The sequence below is a fragment of the Cyanistes caeruleus genome, chromosome 3, assembly GCF_971803275.1.
Source record: "Cyanistes caeruleus chromosome 3, bCyaCae1.hap1.1, whole genome shotgun sequence".
NCBI classification, from domain to species: Eukaryota; Metazoa; Chordata; class Aves; order Passeriformes; family Paridae; genus Cyanistes; species Cyanistes caeruleus.
In genome coordinates this window covers 109,228,445-109,244,958 of record NC_141703.1, presented here as the reverse complement: position 1 = coordinate 109,244,958, position 16,514 = coordinate 109,228,445, and the positions used below count along the sequence as shown (strand labels likewise).

Here is a 16,514-nt window from a genome sequence, read left to right as displayed (position 1 = left end):
GTAGTTAACCTTAAAAAAATCAGTCAAGGGATCCACATATTTGCTTATTTGTAATTTGTATACTGCCCCTGAGGCAACCAGGCACGGGAATGCAATCCTGTATTTGTGTATTTAACAACTGAAAAGATGATGTGAGAAGAGGTTTGGGTTTACAACAGTATAAAGAAAACTGTGACTGCCTAACCTCCTGTTTTACCTCCCTTGTTGCAGGTCATGCATCTTCCTGGTGCCCAGTCCTGTGGAAATCCTGTATTTCAGTGTGCATTGGGACTGGCTTTTCTGGCACAGGATGGAGCTGAGAGTGTGCTTAAGCTTGTTTTTGTCCCAGCCAGAGTGTGGAAACCTTTCTTCATTAGGGGCCTGTTTGTGGTAGGCTCTACAGAAACACTCATCAAACTCTGACTTCACTTAAAGCTCTGAGAATCAAATTACATGAGGCTAAACCAGGAATAGGTGGTGCTGCTACAGTGCTTCTAGAGAGGTTTGTTGTTGCTGATTTTTTTGCAAAGCAGATGTTAGGACTTTACAGGAAACCCATCAGTTTCCACCAAATGGGTGGAGATGTGTAGCTGTAAGGAAGAGTAAACACTGGAAAGTTGGTCATTTGTGCTGAATGCTATCGAGCAAGATAGTAACTGATCAGTAGGAATGATTCAAAAATCAGTGATCTGCAAAAAAAAAAAACAAAACCCAACCACAAACCAAAAAAAACATTACTGCAATAGTTTGCATGACTCAGAGAGATGGGGCCAAGCATAACATGAGCTGCTGCAAGTCACGTCAAAGAATAAGGAATACAGGCTGCATTTATCAGTTGGCAAGTTTGTCTTGGGAAGGAGTGGGGGCTGATGCAGCACACTGGATGACTACAGAATTCCAGGAGGATGCTGTAGCTGGGGGAACTCATGTGGTTTTCAGTAAATAACCTCAAACTGAATAGTTCTAGGAAAGGCTGTGTGTGTGAATGTGATTCAGCACTAACATGTCACTTCCCATCTACTCTGTTTAGTGCTTTCATTGGTAATTCCTGGATGGAAGAGGTTTTAAGGGACAATGCCTGAGGGTGTTAAAGAGTTGGAAGTGTGCCTTCCAGTACAAGAGGTTGAAGAGGTGGAGTGAAAAGGGAAAGCTGAAGGCTAACTTTTTTCAGTGTCTAGATATACCTACAAGGAGAACAAACTTCCCATGGCCTAGCAGACTGAGGGGCACTAAGAGCCAAAAACAGGAACATAAAACTGGATTTTAAAAAAAAAACAAAAATGATATGTGAAACAGCACTATTTTTAAACATAATTTGTAATTAACCACTAGAAAAACTCAGTGAGGCTTTTGGAGGATCCTTCCAAGGAGGTTTTAAAGTTGTGGCTGGGTTCTTGTCAGAAAGTGGACCTTGGTAGAGAAGGGTAGGATTTCTGCCAAGTTTTCTGACGCAAGTTTGTGAAGATGTGGGTCTGGAGGATCGTGCCACTTCTTTCTGGCATTGCATTCAGATCTTGGCTCACAGCTGTTGGCAGCTCTGGGGTTGAGAACTGGGATCTCAGGGCAAGAGCCAAAGGCGTCCCCTCTCAGCCCAGGCATCGCTCCTTTTCACCCTGCCCTGTGCAAACACTCACCAGTGTTTGGTTCACCTTTTTATTGGATAATGTTGCACTGATACCCCAAAGTAAATGAAGCTTCATTAGCGTCCAGTGAAGTGCTCAGTGATCACTAATTGTCATCTATCAATGGTGCTTTAATTCTCTTCTAGCCAAATAAAGGCATTATCAAGGCATTCCTTTTACATACCATCATCTATGGCACTGTCATCCATTTTGAGCTTTAAACCTTGTTGCTCTCTTGGATTTCTCAGCCAAACTAGAATGAGTTTTTCCTTCTGCTACCTCAATGAACATCTTAATTTTTTTTATTTTTTTGTGGAAAAGCTATATTCCCATGATGCCAGATTTTACTTCATTTCTTACCTTATCCCCTGCAAAACTTGAACTTTGTCAGAGGCCAAGTCTGTGCCTGTGGAAGAATCAGAGGTGCAATGTACCATTAGAAATGAGGTCTGAAGGAGGAGAAGGATGGGTGTTGATGCCAGTGGGGGTTGGGACAGCATCAGAAGGTGCCAGCAGAGACTCTGAGCCTTTGTACACATCCAGCATGGCCAGGTCCTTGCTGTAACAGGACTTCCTAGGAAACACAATGGCCACTTGTGAGCCAGCCCCAGCCCAGGGCAGCGTGTCCCTGTGGGCAGCAGGGCTGGCTGGCTGGGGTGTGTGAGGATCTGTGGATGTGACTGTCGAGGCTGTGCGGGGTGGGAAGCTTTTTCCTCTTGTGACTTCACCTGGACTGCGTGCCAACCTCGGCACACAATGTTATCACCGCAAGCCAGCACGCGGTCAGGACGGCTGTGCTTGCACTGTGGGCCTCAGGAGACTTTCTCCAGCCTTTACAGCTCTTGGCCTTGATGGCTCTTGCCAGAATGTGCCACAGCCCCATTCCGTGGTTTTGTTTCCAGCGGGAGCAGAAGTGGCTGTGCTCGTGCGTGACTTATGCCACCGAGGTGGAGATCTGCTTGTGAGGAGTGGAGGTGAAAGGTTTTGTCAGGACCTGAAGCAGGGGCCTCAGCTCTACCCCACCCCTCTCTGGCAATCAGGGCTGCTCTTGGCTCTTTCCTTATCCAGGGCTTATTGCTGTGCAAAACAGCTGAGTTAATGAGTCATTAGGAACACTCTGTCCCTGCTGCATGGGGACTTTGCTGCCCAGATGGAAATCCTTCCCAAGAAGCCCACTCCCCTCTCTGTAGCAAACAAACAGAAACCTCTTGGATAAATAAATGCAGTCCTTCAGGGCTCAGGTCCAGCCTATGGCAGTGGGTCAGGGATGAGTGGTCTGCCTACAGCCATCTTTTCTTTGTCACTCTTAAATACCTTGCCTAAAAGGGAGAGTTGGGCCTGGATCATCAGAATCTCTTGGCAGTTTCACGGATCTCCTTTCATGGCAGTCTACAGAAGCTCTATCTTCTCTCTAATGACACATTGTAGGTTAAATGCTGCCTCTAGAAGTCCCAGCCTCAGCCTGCCCTCTTCCCCACACTAGGAGAAAGCCTATATTGTTTATTTTGTTCTGTTGTTCCATGAGTGAGACCTTCCTGCCCAGACAAGCTCGGGCATCCTTTCCTTACACAAAGAACCTTTCCTTAAATTCTTTGGCAGACTTTGGTTTTCCCAGCTCTGATGTTTTGAAGATATCCATGTTTTCCTTGCTTTGGCACTCAAACAATGCAACAACACTGGACTAGTTTGCAGAAAATGTGTGGTTCCAGCCTTTGACATCTGAGATTCACCATTGACTGGTCTTTGGTATCAGGGAGATGCAAGGCACTTGTTCATGCAAGTGTCTGTCACCAAGCTGTTCAGAAGTCTTTGCAGGTTCTTCAGCAGCTCTCCAGGAGTGGTGTTTGTGCTCCAATGGAGCTGAAATGGTGCAGCACCAAACAGGAGGTTGCTGGCACCCTCATGCTGCAAAAGAATCCTCAAAGTCACCACTTGTGACTCTGCTTTCTGGGCTACCTCACAAATCATAAATGATTTTGCGTGGATTTGAGCCCTTAAAATTACATACCAGCAGCCCACGTCTAGATCTGCAATCTCATGTGATCAGTACGAGGTAAGAAGACACTTCTGGGGGGTACCTTGACACCACCTTCATTCAAGCTGGCAGTTAGTCATTAAAATAAGCTGGCTTTTGAACCAGAAGATAAGCACTCCTTTTCTAATTTGATGAATTAGGGGTCATGGAGAACGTGTAGCGGGAGCTTTTGACAACGGAGGGCTTCCATGAAAATCAGAGGATAAAGCAGGCAGGTTTGCCTCCATGTGTCAGCCCTAAGATGTGCAGTGGGAGTTCATATGCAGCTCCTCAGCTACCCTGAGCTCAGAGCCCTCCAGGAAGTCACTACTTCCTGGGACAAAGTTCTCCACAGCAGAGCTACAGCTGCTCTCCCTGCAGAATGGCAGGAACTGACCTTCCCTTCCCTGTGCTAAAGCAAACCCAATTTGTGTTTGTCCACCCCTCTGAGCCATCAGGTGTGCTCGAGATCAGCAGTCCCCTTTCTCGTGACCCACCCCTCTCCAGGGCTTGGTGACTTTTGTGAAATATTATGTTTCCTTCCAGGTTATTGACTAAAAATATCCTGATGCTAAACACCCTCCAGGACCTTGGTACAAACATACTATAAAAAAAACAACCCAGTCACTTCTAGTTCTCAATTGTGTTTTGGAGCCAGTCTGATAGGTCATTTATAGTCTGTTTAATGACTGCTGTCTTATTTTTATGCCAAGCAAGTTCTTTAATCATAGTGCCACATGATAGAAGGGAAACTGCCTTCCAGGATCTTGAGTATATTGTACCAGCTTTGTTATATTTAACAACTGTACATGCAATTTCCTCAGAGAAAAGTAGGAACACAGTTCAGTGGGGGTGAATTTTCTGTGAACCTGTGTTGGTTGCCCCTAGTTATATTTCCCTCTTTTTATTCCCTGTGTTCTTTGTTAGCCACTTCATTATTTAGTTCAGGTCTGAGATTGTATCACAGGTCTGTAGTTACCTGTGAGTAATTATGAGATAATTATAAAATAATTATGCCCTTCTACGTAGTCTTTACAAAATGCCAGACTATGGGATTTTTTTCTTCTCCTCCAGGACTTACCCATTGCACCAAGTGCAGAAGATCAACATAATCATGGAATTATGTATGCACCTTATGTAAAAAAAAACCCCAAAACTAAAGAAAGTTAGAAATTTTCAGTGCAAGCTGCCTAGTCCTGGTGATTTAAAATGCCTGATTATAGTAGGTGGTATTTAACTCCTCTGAGATACTACAAGAATAGACATGTCATTAACAAGGTCTTCATCAACTACTTTCTTTCCTCTCAGCAGTAGGATAGGAGTATTTATTGATTTCTTTTGTTGTTCTCTGCATTGCTATTGAATAGTCTAAGATTTCCATCTGATAACAAATCAATACTATGAGTCAGACTCGCTCTGGTCTTAATTTTTAAAAAAATACCTCTGTCAGTCTTTTTCTTCCCCCTTTCACCTCCATCATTTTTTATAATTCATATCTTCTCATTTATATTCAGTTTCTCTCATACTATTTGTTATATGTGTTATACTTTACTTACTTAAAGCTGCCTCATTTCAATTTTATATCAAGTTGAGGCTTTTTTGGTTGCACTATTCTTTCTTTACTGGGGAGTTGTGTATTTTTGGTGCCTCATAAAGGATTTTTAAGCAGCTGCTAGTGATTATTTATATTTTTGTATTTAAATACTTTCTTTGTGTTTATTTAGCCCAGAATTCTCTTCAGGGCTCAGAAATGGGACTTTTTAAAGCAACATCTTTTAAGGCATTGCGTGACCAGCTTGGACCTTCTTCTGCTTTCATGTAAGAGTGCAGCGAGCTGGGGATCAGTGAACCAGCCTCTCATTTCTGCCATCACTTAACCCATCATGATAAGGGAAATACAAGCTTTCTTCAATTTGGATTTAAAATTTGCCAAATGAGGAAGCTGTTAAGAACACTTAAAAATCCCTAAGGCTCTTTATTGAGTCAGCAACATCACCGTGCATTAAACTAAGCAATAACTTAAGTTTTTTCTCTGGTGAGTGCTTGAGTGACCAGTGCTGCCATATTCCAGTGTTATCCATCCAAATCATCAATCCTCTCACTGGAGCACCAATTCACAAATGCTGAATGCTGGTAACTAGGAAATTGTGATTCAAAGTCACAAACAAGCTAGCAAGTACTTTTTTTTTTTGCCCCACTCAGGCTGTCTTAGGGCGATACCTATTGATTTTAACATTGTCTTACAAACCATGCCAGCATTTATTCCAGTGTCTTACAGCTGTGGTCCCCTGGGCAGGCAAAGCCTTGATGAATACAAACTGCAGAGGAATGCCTAAATTGTGTGCAGCTAAAGAGGATGTACTGGAATGGACTTGACTTCTAGATTGTGTTCCTGTAAAGGAGGGCACGCTTTTGAAAGGCAGAGCCAGGGCTGCAGCTGCATTAACTCAGCTCTGCTCGGGGGGGAGTAGAAACCCACCAAACCTGCTGCACCCTGGGCCAAAGCAGGGAGGCAAACAGGAAATTAGAGCTCGTGTCCTTGCTTCAGAGCTTTGGGGACTGGAGAGACACAGCCCCTTAAAAAACATAAAGCCTGTATTTTGCTGAGGAACTAGCTGTAATTCACTGGGATGGTGTTTATCAATAGGGCAAGAATGGGGCCTCATAGCACAGGGCATGTGGGAGAGTATTCACCAGCTGCTGTGCCAAAGTGGGATTTAGAAGTTTGCTATAGAAGTAGCTCCTTAAAATTCTGCCAGGTTTCACACAGGACAGGGGATCCCCAGAGAGTCTTAATGCTTCTTTTATAAAGGATCCTGATATACTTTAAAACATATTCCTCCTAAGAATACCATATCCACTGAGCAGCAGCAGGGCTGCAAGGGATACAAATGTGCTGGAAATAATGAAGAAACAACTCTCTGGGCCCCTCCAAACTGGAGAAGCCTTTTGGCTCTCCCACCTATATTTTCTGGCAGGTCTGTACATGCATAATCCTTGACTCCCTCCATCTGGCTGTTTATCAGTTAGAAGCCAAATTGTCTCAGTGAATTCTGAACACCTCTGGATGAATGATGTATCTATGGACAGGTTGTCTTCTTGATCAGGAAAAGAGAATGACTGGCTCAACAGCTTCCAAGTTCAGGAACCTCCTTCATTTCTTAATGAATTGCTGAGGCATGAGAGGCTTCCGTTCCTTGCTGGCATCTTTTACACTGTGCCCAAAGAAACAATGATATCAGGCTCAGGAAGACTGAAAGGGCAGGGAAACAGGAACCATCCCCACGGATGTCCTCCCCAGAGAGGCTGGGAACACGCTCTGCTGTGGGAAATGGGAAGCTGAGGTCAGCCAAAGTGCACAGCAGGTATGCACATCTCTTGGGATGGGAAGAACAGATAATGGCCTGCTTTGCCATCCCCATCCCTGCCCTGGCCTGCTGGTGAGCTGTCCTGGGCCACCTTTGCAGAGTGCACCTCCACTGTGTCATTCCGTGGTGTGGAAATGAAGGCAGGGAGATAAAGGTGGAGAGTGGGTGGTGACAACGTTCCTGAGAGCCCTGAGCCTACCACTCAGCAAGGCAGGCCTTGGTGGTGTGAGAAGAGCCCAGAAGAAGAGAGGAAGGAGTAGGGAATGAGCCTCCATCAAAAACTGGGAGAAAAACCCCCATGGACAGCGAGGTGACATGGGATGCTTCTAGACATACAGACTTGTTCCCATCTTTCAGAAGCTTTGTCCCTTCTAGCTCCTTGTGGCTGGGAATGTTAAGAGATTGTACAAAAAGTCTTGATAAAACAAACATATGGAGATCCCCTCAAGAGGCTGGGAGATATTATTAGCTTCTCTTTTACTGGCAGGCCTGGAGCAATTAATTATTACCAGAAGTATTATCAGGTACTTGTCACTGCTTTCCCTGGATCCACTTCACATAGCCCAGATTGGCTGTAAGTAACATGTTCCCTGACTGGCCTGATACCTCACAGCTCCTGATAGTTCCTCTGCTCCTCTCCTGAGGATCTCAGCTGCTGGAAGGGCCATAACCTCAAATACATGCTGTGAGAAGCTTGAGTCCGTGGACCACTTAAGTTTGCAGCATGCCTGTGTTTTTATATTTGCTCACTGATGTGCTCCACCTCTGTGACCAGGGGGAGAGTTTTAGGCAGGAGGCAGAGAAAGGGACAGGTAGGAGGAGGTTATATGGGGACCTAGGGAAAGACATTTTGTGTGTGATAGCTGCATAATGCATGATTAATAATTTGCCTATGAGCTCAGGCCCCTGTCCCAGTGCTGCTCTTCAGAAATGCCATTGCAGATCCTCTAAAACCTTAGAATTTCTAACCAATGCACGCTTGTGATTGTGCTTTTAGAAATAGTCTGGTCAGGTTTTAATTGAAATGATGCTGATCCATGAAATCATGTGTCTATAGGAGTATTCCTCTCTTACTGGCCCTGCTGCTGCTGCAGTAGCACAGCACCTACCTTTGACACATGAGAATTCATCTTTTTTGCCTTACTTGTTCTTTGTACTTTTAACGAATTTTTTACTATTGACCATGTTATTGTTAAAGGGAAAATCATGCAGGCATGGTATACCTGTGAAGTATTTGCTGGAAAAGAGGGTGCAGGTTCAGGTGAAAATACAGATTTTACAAATATAAAAAGGTGCTTTGTCAATAAAGTTTACACTGAGTCTATAGGTAAAATTAGAGGCATCAAAATGATCTTCATGTCAGTTTAACTCCATGCGTTTAACCATTGCAGAAGCGCTGTAAAGTGTTCAGAGCAGTCTTGCAGCACGGCTGTAAGTTTGCTGGCGGCAGCCTGGCGCGGTGTGGGTGCTGCTGGCAGCGTGGGTGAGAGCACAGCGCCCGCTAGCGGCCCGGGCTGCGGGAGCCGCCTCTCCTGCAGCCGCACGGGCAGCGGGGCCCTCCTGCCTGCAGCCCCCGGGGAGAATCTGCGCCTCTGGCAAAGGCGAGGAGACACAGCCAGCTGCTGCAAATGGGGTTATGGGCAGCGGGCGCCTCTCAATCTGCGGCACGTTCAGAGGCGTCGCTGGGGACAAGGAACAGCTTGGTGACCCCCCTGGGGACAGCTCCCCTCGAAGGGCAGCCTGGAGATACCTGGGGTGAGCAGTGGCAAGCAGTACAGCACCACCCGTCCCTCACACTGCCACGGGGGATTAGCCCCACTCCAAAGATAATTAAGTGCAATTCCTCACTGGCATAGCCAGCCTGGTCCCAGGCCTGAGCTGGTGTCCCCCCGGGTCAGCATTGTGCTGGGTGGTGTAGGCAACCCGGAGAGCCTGGGATGGGTTTTCAGAACTGGTAGCAAGATACTATCCCTTCCCTTCCCTTCCCTTCCCTTCCCTTCCCTTCCCTTCCCTTCCCTTCCCTTCCCTTCCCTTCCCTTCCCTTCCCTTCCCTTCCCTTCCCTTCCCTTCCCTTCCCTTCCCTTCCCTTCCCTTCCCTTCCCTTCCCTTCCCTTCCCTTCCCTTCCCTTCCCTTCCCTTCCCTTCCCTTCCCTTCCCTTCCCTTCCCTTCCCTTCCCTTCCCTTCCCTTCCCTTCCCTTCCCTTCCCTTCCCTTCCCTTCCCTTCCCTTCCCTTCCCTTCCCTTCCCTTCCCTTCCCTTCCCTTCCCTTCCCTTCCCCTTTGTCCCTGCCCAAAACCATAGAGCCAAAGACCTCAAAAAGCCCCCTTCTCCCCCTGCTTGTTTTTCTGCTTATGAGGTAAGATCATCCTTAACAGATGTTTGTTTACCTCTTCATAAAAACCTCCTGTGATTCTACAGCCTCCCCAAGCAGTGTGCTGCCGTGCTTTGCTATTCTTGCCATTGCAAAGTGTTTTTCTAATGTTTAGCTATATCATTTTTATTGCAAATTAAGCTGATTATTTCCTCTTCTACTTTTGGTGAATGTAGGGGACAACTGTTTAGTCTCTCCACCCATTATAACAAATGTTTATGTGCTGGAAGACTGTTATCATGCCTCCCCTCCTGTTGTTCTTTTCCTAGGGAAAACAAACTCAATTATTTTATCCATTCCTTATAAGTCATGTGGTTTTTTTTCACCTCTCTTATCATTTTGCTGTTCTGTTTTGGACTTTCTCCAACTTTTCTGCATCTCCTGTAAAATGTACTGCCTGGGAGTGGACACACTGTTCCTGCTGGGAGCTCAGCAGTATCAAGTTAACGCACAAAATAATTGCTTCCGTTGCCTTATACACAAAATCTGCATTAAAGCACCTCAGAATGAGATTTGTCCTCGTCTGTGGGGATCTCAACAGACACATCACCCCAGCTCTCTCTGCTGGACCGGTCACAATTTAGTTTGGAGCAGCACACCTGGTGTCTGTGCAGCCACCTTTCCTGAGCTGGATCTTGGTGCAGTCACCTCTGCAGAGGCAGCCCAGCTCCCCAGTGTCTCACATTCCCCTCAAATTCCAATCAGCCTGCCTTCAGGAGGGACTGCTGACCCCCAGCCCAGCTGTCATCCTCTGTTTTGTCCTCTAGTCTGTTGTCCAAGACACTAAAGGAAGTACTGAACAGCCCTGGAGGTAGAACTTCAGGGACACAATTCTCCCAGCTGGAAAAGTGAAGCCCTGATAATTACCCTTGATTATATAGTACTTCAACCTGTGTACCCTCTGCATGATGACTTTGCTTGCTGCCCAGGGAGACTGTAATCTAGATATTTTCTAAGTGTTCACTGAAGTCAAAGTATTTTACACCTACCATTTTCTCCTCATCTACTAGGCCTGTTAGTCAAAGAAGGAAATTGGCTCGGTTTGACAGGATTTGTTCTTCAAAATTCCCTGCTGGTTGTTTCTTATCAGCTTATTGTCCTTTAGCTGCTTATAAATTGATTGTTTCATAATTGGTTCCAGTATCTCTCTAGGTATCAGAGTTAGGCTGACTGGCCTGTAATTCCCCAGGTCCTCCTAGAACAGTAATTTTCAGAGAAGAACTGCATTTAACAGATATTGAAAGACATCCCACTTTTGCCCTGCTTATCTTTATTAATTGTCTAGTTTGGTTCCATCCCTTAAATTAAAAATACGTTTCCCATAAGTATTCATCCTCCACTCGAGGCTCAGCACAACCCAGCCCTATCTTCAGCTCTTCTGTGTTCCTGTCCTCCTGTTACATACTTCCCCAATTTTCTTCCTTCTTGATGCTTTATATCTTCCTCCCTCCTTTTTCTTTATGGTTTGCTTGCAGCTCTCTAGCAAAAGATATTCCCCAGCAATTCATATCCACCAGTGTCTGGAGAGAGTCCTGGAAAAATCTGGGAGCCCAGCCCTAAAAATAGGCAGTGATATTTGCCAGGCTTGCAGGAGGGACATGGTAAGGTCTGCTTAAAGATTTGTCCAGAGCTGGCTACACTTCCATGATCTCTGAGACCGGTAGGTGGCAGAGAGATGATAAAATCAGGGAGACAGATCCTGGTGATGGGAGGATAGATCACTGGTTCTGGGATGGACAAGGACACGTGTTACTAGAGAACTGGGTGAGTGTCTGGCAGAGGAGAGCACTGGGTGAGGGTCCCAGCTTCTTGCAGGGAGGCTGAATGTGCCCAGTGTTCAGCCTCAGCATGAGTGAGAGGTTTGTGTGTTCAGCAGAAGAACAGGAAGCGTGTGCCACTTCCTAGCTAAGCAGATCCCCAGAAGATAACTTTGTTTGAGGGAGGGGTATCGTTATCCAGGGTTGTGCGCTATATAATTGCACAATCTGCTATCATGCATGAACAGAGCTGTTCAATAGCATGGCCCTGCCTTGTCCTGACATCATGTCTGTGTTGGAAATCCGTTTGGAATGAAAAATCCCACATTCCCCAAGTGACCTCGTAGTCTCTGAGCAAAAGGCTGAGTTGCAGTGGAGACTTCACAGACTCAGTGGTGCCAGGGACAGGAGCTCAGTCACCAGCCTCAAAGCAGCTAAAGGTTGAGAAGTCAGCAATGAAGCAAACTTCTTTCCACAGAAAATAGTATTTTAAAAGTGCAGGAGATGCCAATGATTCTTTGAAAGCAAGAAAAGTCCCAAAGGCAAGGAAATGTCACTGTGAGTTAACAGTGTTACTTTCACTAGTTGCTACTATTTTTAGCACTGATTTTTGGGGATGAAAGTACTCAGTGCATCTACAGGTTGCTGTAGAGAGAGCATAAATTAATGAGAGCATAAATACCAAGCTAGGTACACAGGTTGGAAGTGTTTTCCCTTCTCAGTCTGGCACTGTCAGTGCTGCAGTTCTTTTGCAGACTCAGTGATTGTCACATGCTGCATGTGAGGTCCAGTCTTCTCGACCTTTGCTTTTATTGTCTCTACTCCTTTCTTTCACAGCCACTTCTTTCATGATACAAAGGTAGCCCTGACTTCCAGCATTACCCTGGTCCCTAAGAGAATCAAGTCTCCTTCTTGCTCTTCTTGTGCTCTGCCTTCTCGTCTTTATGCCCATCTCAAACCACTGTATAGCTGCAGTACAAGAGGCATTCCTCACTGCCCAGCTTCATTTTCATTTAGACCCTTTCCTTCAGAGGGAGGAGGCCCTAGTGAGCCGAAGAACATGACCCAGAGCTCAGTGGTGCCTTTGTAAAAGGCCTCCAGATGAAGGGACTCTGGTTTTCCACAAACCAGAAGTGTCCTGCAAACTGGGTGTGCCCCATGCTAAAGGCTCTGCACTCTGTGATACCAAAGATAGTCAGCCTGAATCTTTGGATGAAGGTAACACAGACCCAGTAATCACAGACTTGAATATATTTTGCATATTGCAAACTGTTCTGCAACTTGTCAGACAATGTTTGATATTTGGATAGCGCTAGCAAAAGGCAGATAGAAGGTTAACGGGAAAGGTCTCTGACAGTATCGGGATGTAATTTAGAGATGGACTTACAGCCATGTAGTTACATACCAGCTTTGGGGTTTGGCTCATTATATTAGAGAGGAAAGGCCCAGAAAGGGATTCAGCTAGAGCTAAGTTTTCTAAAAGGACAGTTTTGGTCTGAAAAGGAACGATCAGTTTAACATCTGAATCACCTGCCCTCTGTGGTGCACTGGCCTCCAGGTGCTCTCTAAAAGTGCTGAATGCCTGTGGTACTGTTTAGTCCTCTCTCTCTTACTGCTTCCCAAAGGAGGATGAGGGAGGCAGTGATGACCACTCACTTGTGTATCTGATACTAATTTATCTCCATAATGTATAGCAAAACAAAACAACAAAGGTGTTCCTTCCTCCTCCCTCCTCCTCTCATTGATCCAACCACGCCTTTTCTTACTCACTTTGTGTTCTTGAGACTTGTGAATTCTCCATGGTGTGTCCTCTCTCCAGGAAGGCTGTTCCCATGCTTTATGTAGCATGGGCTGAAAAATGTTCTGTTACTGCTTCCCTGGTTAAGAGAGTGATTTCCTAATCAGAAATACGACTTTTTCAGAATATGACTTTCAGTTCAACTACATACATTGAGGGTGACTTTTCTTTTGTGTCTCCAAACTGGTTCCTCTTAGCAAAATATGATTATTTTCCATCTATCATTTACACTTTAGTTCCTTTGAAATCCAGTGTGAAAAACATCATCTCTGCCTCCAGTTGTGCTTTGGACCTTGGGGCTCTGCAAATCAGACTAAAAGCTGTTTGGGAAGACAACTCCTGAGATGAAGCTCTGAGCTCATATGGACACAAATGCCCAGAAACACAGAAGAGTGGCCTGAAACCATTGGTTTGAAGGTACAAAAATTTGTGGCCCTCATGTTTTAATATCTCATTCAAATGACAGCATTTGACAGCATTTCTGGAGACAGAGTGTCTCCCAATGCCATTCTGTGAAATTAAATTCAGTGTTGAGTTTGCATAAAGTGAGAGGAGAGCTACTTGCTGCTTCATCACTTTATGAGCCTGGCATCTGTATCACTGCTTAGCAAATTCTGCTTCTAGTAATCCTCTTTTTCTTCAGAGCTGAGCACCAAGAGCACATTCTGAGCAATGCCTCCAGAAAGACTACAAAAACCATAACTCAGAGAAAGATTATAGCTTCTGACTTTCAATTAAAATTCTTAGGGCATTTAGTTGTACTCGTGGATGCATTACTGAGCCTGTGATTCCTCTCTTCTGCGGCCTCTCCAGCATTTTTGCAGGTGGCTGGTGGTAGGCGAGTGTGCCTGGGGTAACATTCCTGTGTGCTGGGCTGCTGGAATTCAGCTATGCTCCTTAACAAAACAGTTTGGTTTAGACATTCTTGATGCATGTGCACGTGCAAGATGCATTTGGAGGAGAAAACTAAGCAGAGCTAAGACACAAAGAGGTGAAGTTGTAAAATTGGTCTTTCTCAGCTTTGATTAACATTGACTGATAATCTTGTTTTCCCATTCTGCTACTTTTTCCAAGTAAAAGATGATAAAGAGCAGACCAAAATATTTGACAATGCTAAATATAAACCCATTACTTCAGTATCTGCCTGAAAATCAGTAATGCAATTTGTCAGTCAGAGCTGGTAACAAATAAATTAAAATTAACAAATTAAAGAGTAGGGTATCAAATCAATTAATGCTGCCACTATCAGAGATGTTGGCGTTCCCTTTTCACCTGCCACACCACAGCACCTGAAGACCAGCAAGTGTGGACACACATAGCCAGTGTTCACACACTGAACATCAGTGGAATTGCAGAGAAGCTTTGGTCCCTGCTTAACTGAGCAAACTCCCATTTATGCATGTATTGGGTTTTCACCGCCTGCCGCCTGTTCCTCTCCCGCCTCTGCTTTTTCATGTTCACTGGACTCTCCTCTCTGTGTCTCTGCCTCTCTCTCTATTTTTTTCTCCCTATTGTTCCCCACGTCACTGACTGTCACTCACTTCATAAAGCCGTCTGGCTCGGAGCTTAAATATTGCAGGGCAACTAAAACCCACCATCAGAGCCAATTCAGTCATATCTGCTCAGTCGTGCGACAAGATTGGGGCTTTTAGGGTAGGGAAGAAGAGAGACAAAAGTTCACTCTTCCCTGCAGAGTGCCAAGAGAGGAGGGGGACACATTTCTTCGGTGGAGCCTCTCACAGCGGCAAGTTGCTTGCTCAACATCCTTAACCTGTTCAGCCTCTTTCGCCGGTAGCGTGAGCAGGTTGCGACGTCTGGGAGCGCAGGGTGGGGGTCTTCAGACAGCCTGGGAGAGTTCAGAACACATATCTGTTGACTTCTGAGTGGGCTTAGGCAGAGTCCTGCTCCTTCCTCGTGCCAGGCAATTTCAGGGAAAAGGTGACTACCTAAGTACCTCGCTTACCCCTCTTGTCGAGGCTGGAGTGGCTGATTGCTGGTGGAATCCCAGACATTCGCACTGGTTGTGCCACTCGCCATCCGTCCACCCAGCATCGGTGCTCACAGCTGAACCGACTGAGCAACCTCCAACCACTTCACTTGCAGAAAACAGAGGGGATGGGCATGGCAGAGTTGTGAAGAACGTGGCCAGTTGGAAGTGATCTCAGGGAGGGCTTAGCCAAATGTAGCAAGCTGTGAGCAAGACGTGTGGTGGAGTTAGATGGGAAACATTTTCCCTTCTCTTGTACAGCGAGTTTTCCGTGTGATAAGGTTTACCACACCTAGAATGTCGCTGGTGCGTGCTGCAGTGGAAATGCTCAAATGGTAGCGTAGATATCAGTGTGACTCACAGGGAAAGAAAGGGATGGAGTTAACTGAGGTGCCTGGGGGACAATGAAGCTTGTACTGCGTGTAGTCGTGTTTTTTACAGAGTTGCACGTGATTGGTAACTGTTGGGTGTACTTTGCTCTGTGAATTTGCAGAAAGAGGATGTTTAAATCAGTTTAGATAATGTATGTAAACAGCATAATCTTCTGCTAGACTTGTTAATGTAAGCGCTGACATTAACACACTTCTTTACACGACTTTAATGACTGAGAAAGTAGCAATTTTCCTTGGTGATTAAATTATATGTTTGCCGCTTATGTATGCGAGGTGTTTGTGCAAGCTGAAGGAACTGTGTTCTGTTCTTCTTTTATTAACATGGGTGTCCAAGGTAAAAATATTGTGAGGTTTGAAGGCAAGGAATATGAGTCCATCTTGCTTTAGCAAAATGCCATCATAAACCTTTTCTTTTTTTTTTTTTAATTGAAAATTTGTGAAATTCCCCCGAGCCATAGAATTCTCAATATTTTGTGTGTTTGTCTATGTGTGACTACGTACACGGAGTAGTTGAAACAGACTGGTATGCGTTGGTGTGTCATAACATATGGCATTACAAATATATCCCAGTGGTATCTGGAGGAGGAGGGAAGTTTAGAATTTCATGCTGTTGACTGTACCTTCCTTTTCCCAGTGTTTGTGTATGTGTGTGCATTTAGGGAACTATAGATGGAGGTAGTATCTAAGAGATGAACTTCTAGATCCCTGTGAACAGCTATTTTATGAATAATGTTCCCTGTTTCACTTGTCATGCTCTACAAGTCTGTCTTTCTGGGCCACTGTAATATTCTGTATTCCTCAGAGACTTCAGACTGCTGTGATGTGTTAAATCAACCCATACAAAACAACTTTCATCTCTATTTTCCTCATTCATAGATCTTCCCTTGCCTGAAATTGTATAGTGGGAAGTTCAGGATATGCAGAATGAAGCCCTGACGTAGGAATAATTTGTTATCATGCAAAAGTAATGACAAATGTAATATTATACTTGCATTACTTGAAAATGTACGACTGTCTTAGCTTTCCAATAGTATATCTGCAGCTGGCTTCCAGCTCTGTGTTAGCCTGAGATAGTGGCACTGACATTTTAGAGACAGCAAATAGTATTTTAGGTCCCAGTCAGAGACCTTGGTGCTTTCCCCAGGTTGGTTCCACTGTCAGTGTGGCAGCTGACTTCAGAAGGGCATGCAAAGAATAGCCCCGATAGCACCAAATAATTACATTGT

At 45.1% G+C, this 16,514-nt stretch overlaps 2 protein-coding genes across 6 annotated transcripts in view; both read left to right on the top strand.

Moving 5' to 3' along the window:
• Positions 1-16,514, top strand: part of LOC147654432 (uncharacterized) — a 749,593-nt gene that overhangs the window by 681,415 nt on the left and 51,664 nt on the right. The window lies entirely within an intron of this gene.
• GJA8 (gap junction protein alpha 8) overlaps positions 1-16,514 on the top strand; it is a 28,111-nt gene that overhangs the window by 6,007 nt on the left and 5,590 nt on the right. The window contains exons 6-7 of one of the 5 annotated variants that reach the window (XM_086884140.1): positions 211-481; positions 13,146-13,326. The exons of 2 other annotated variants lie outside the window; for them this stretch is intronic. The gene's annotated coding sequence lies outside the window, so the exon portion shown is untranslated. Of the gene's footprint in view, positions 1-210; positions 482-8,483; positions 8,739-13,145; positions 13,327-16,514 lie in introns of those variants that run through there. 2 more of the 5 variants (XM_023944729.2, XM_023944707.2) reach the window with 2 other exon arrangements.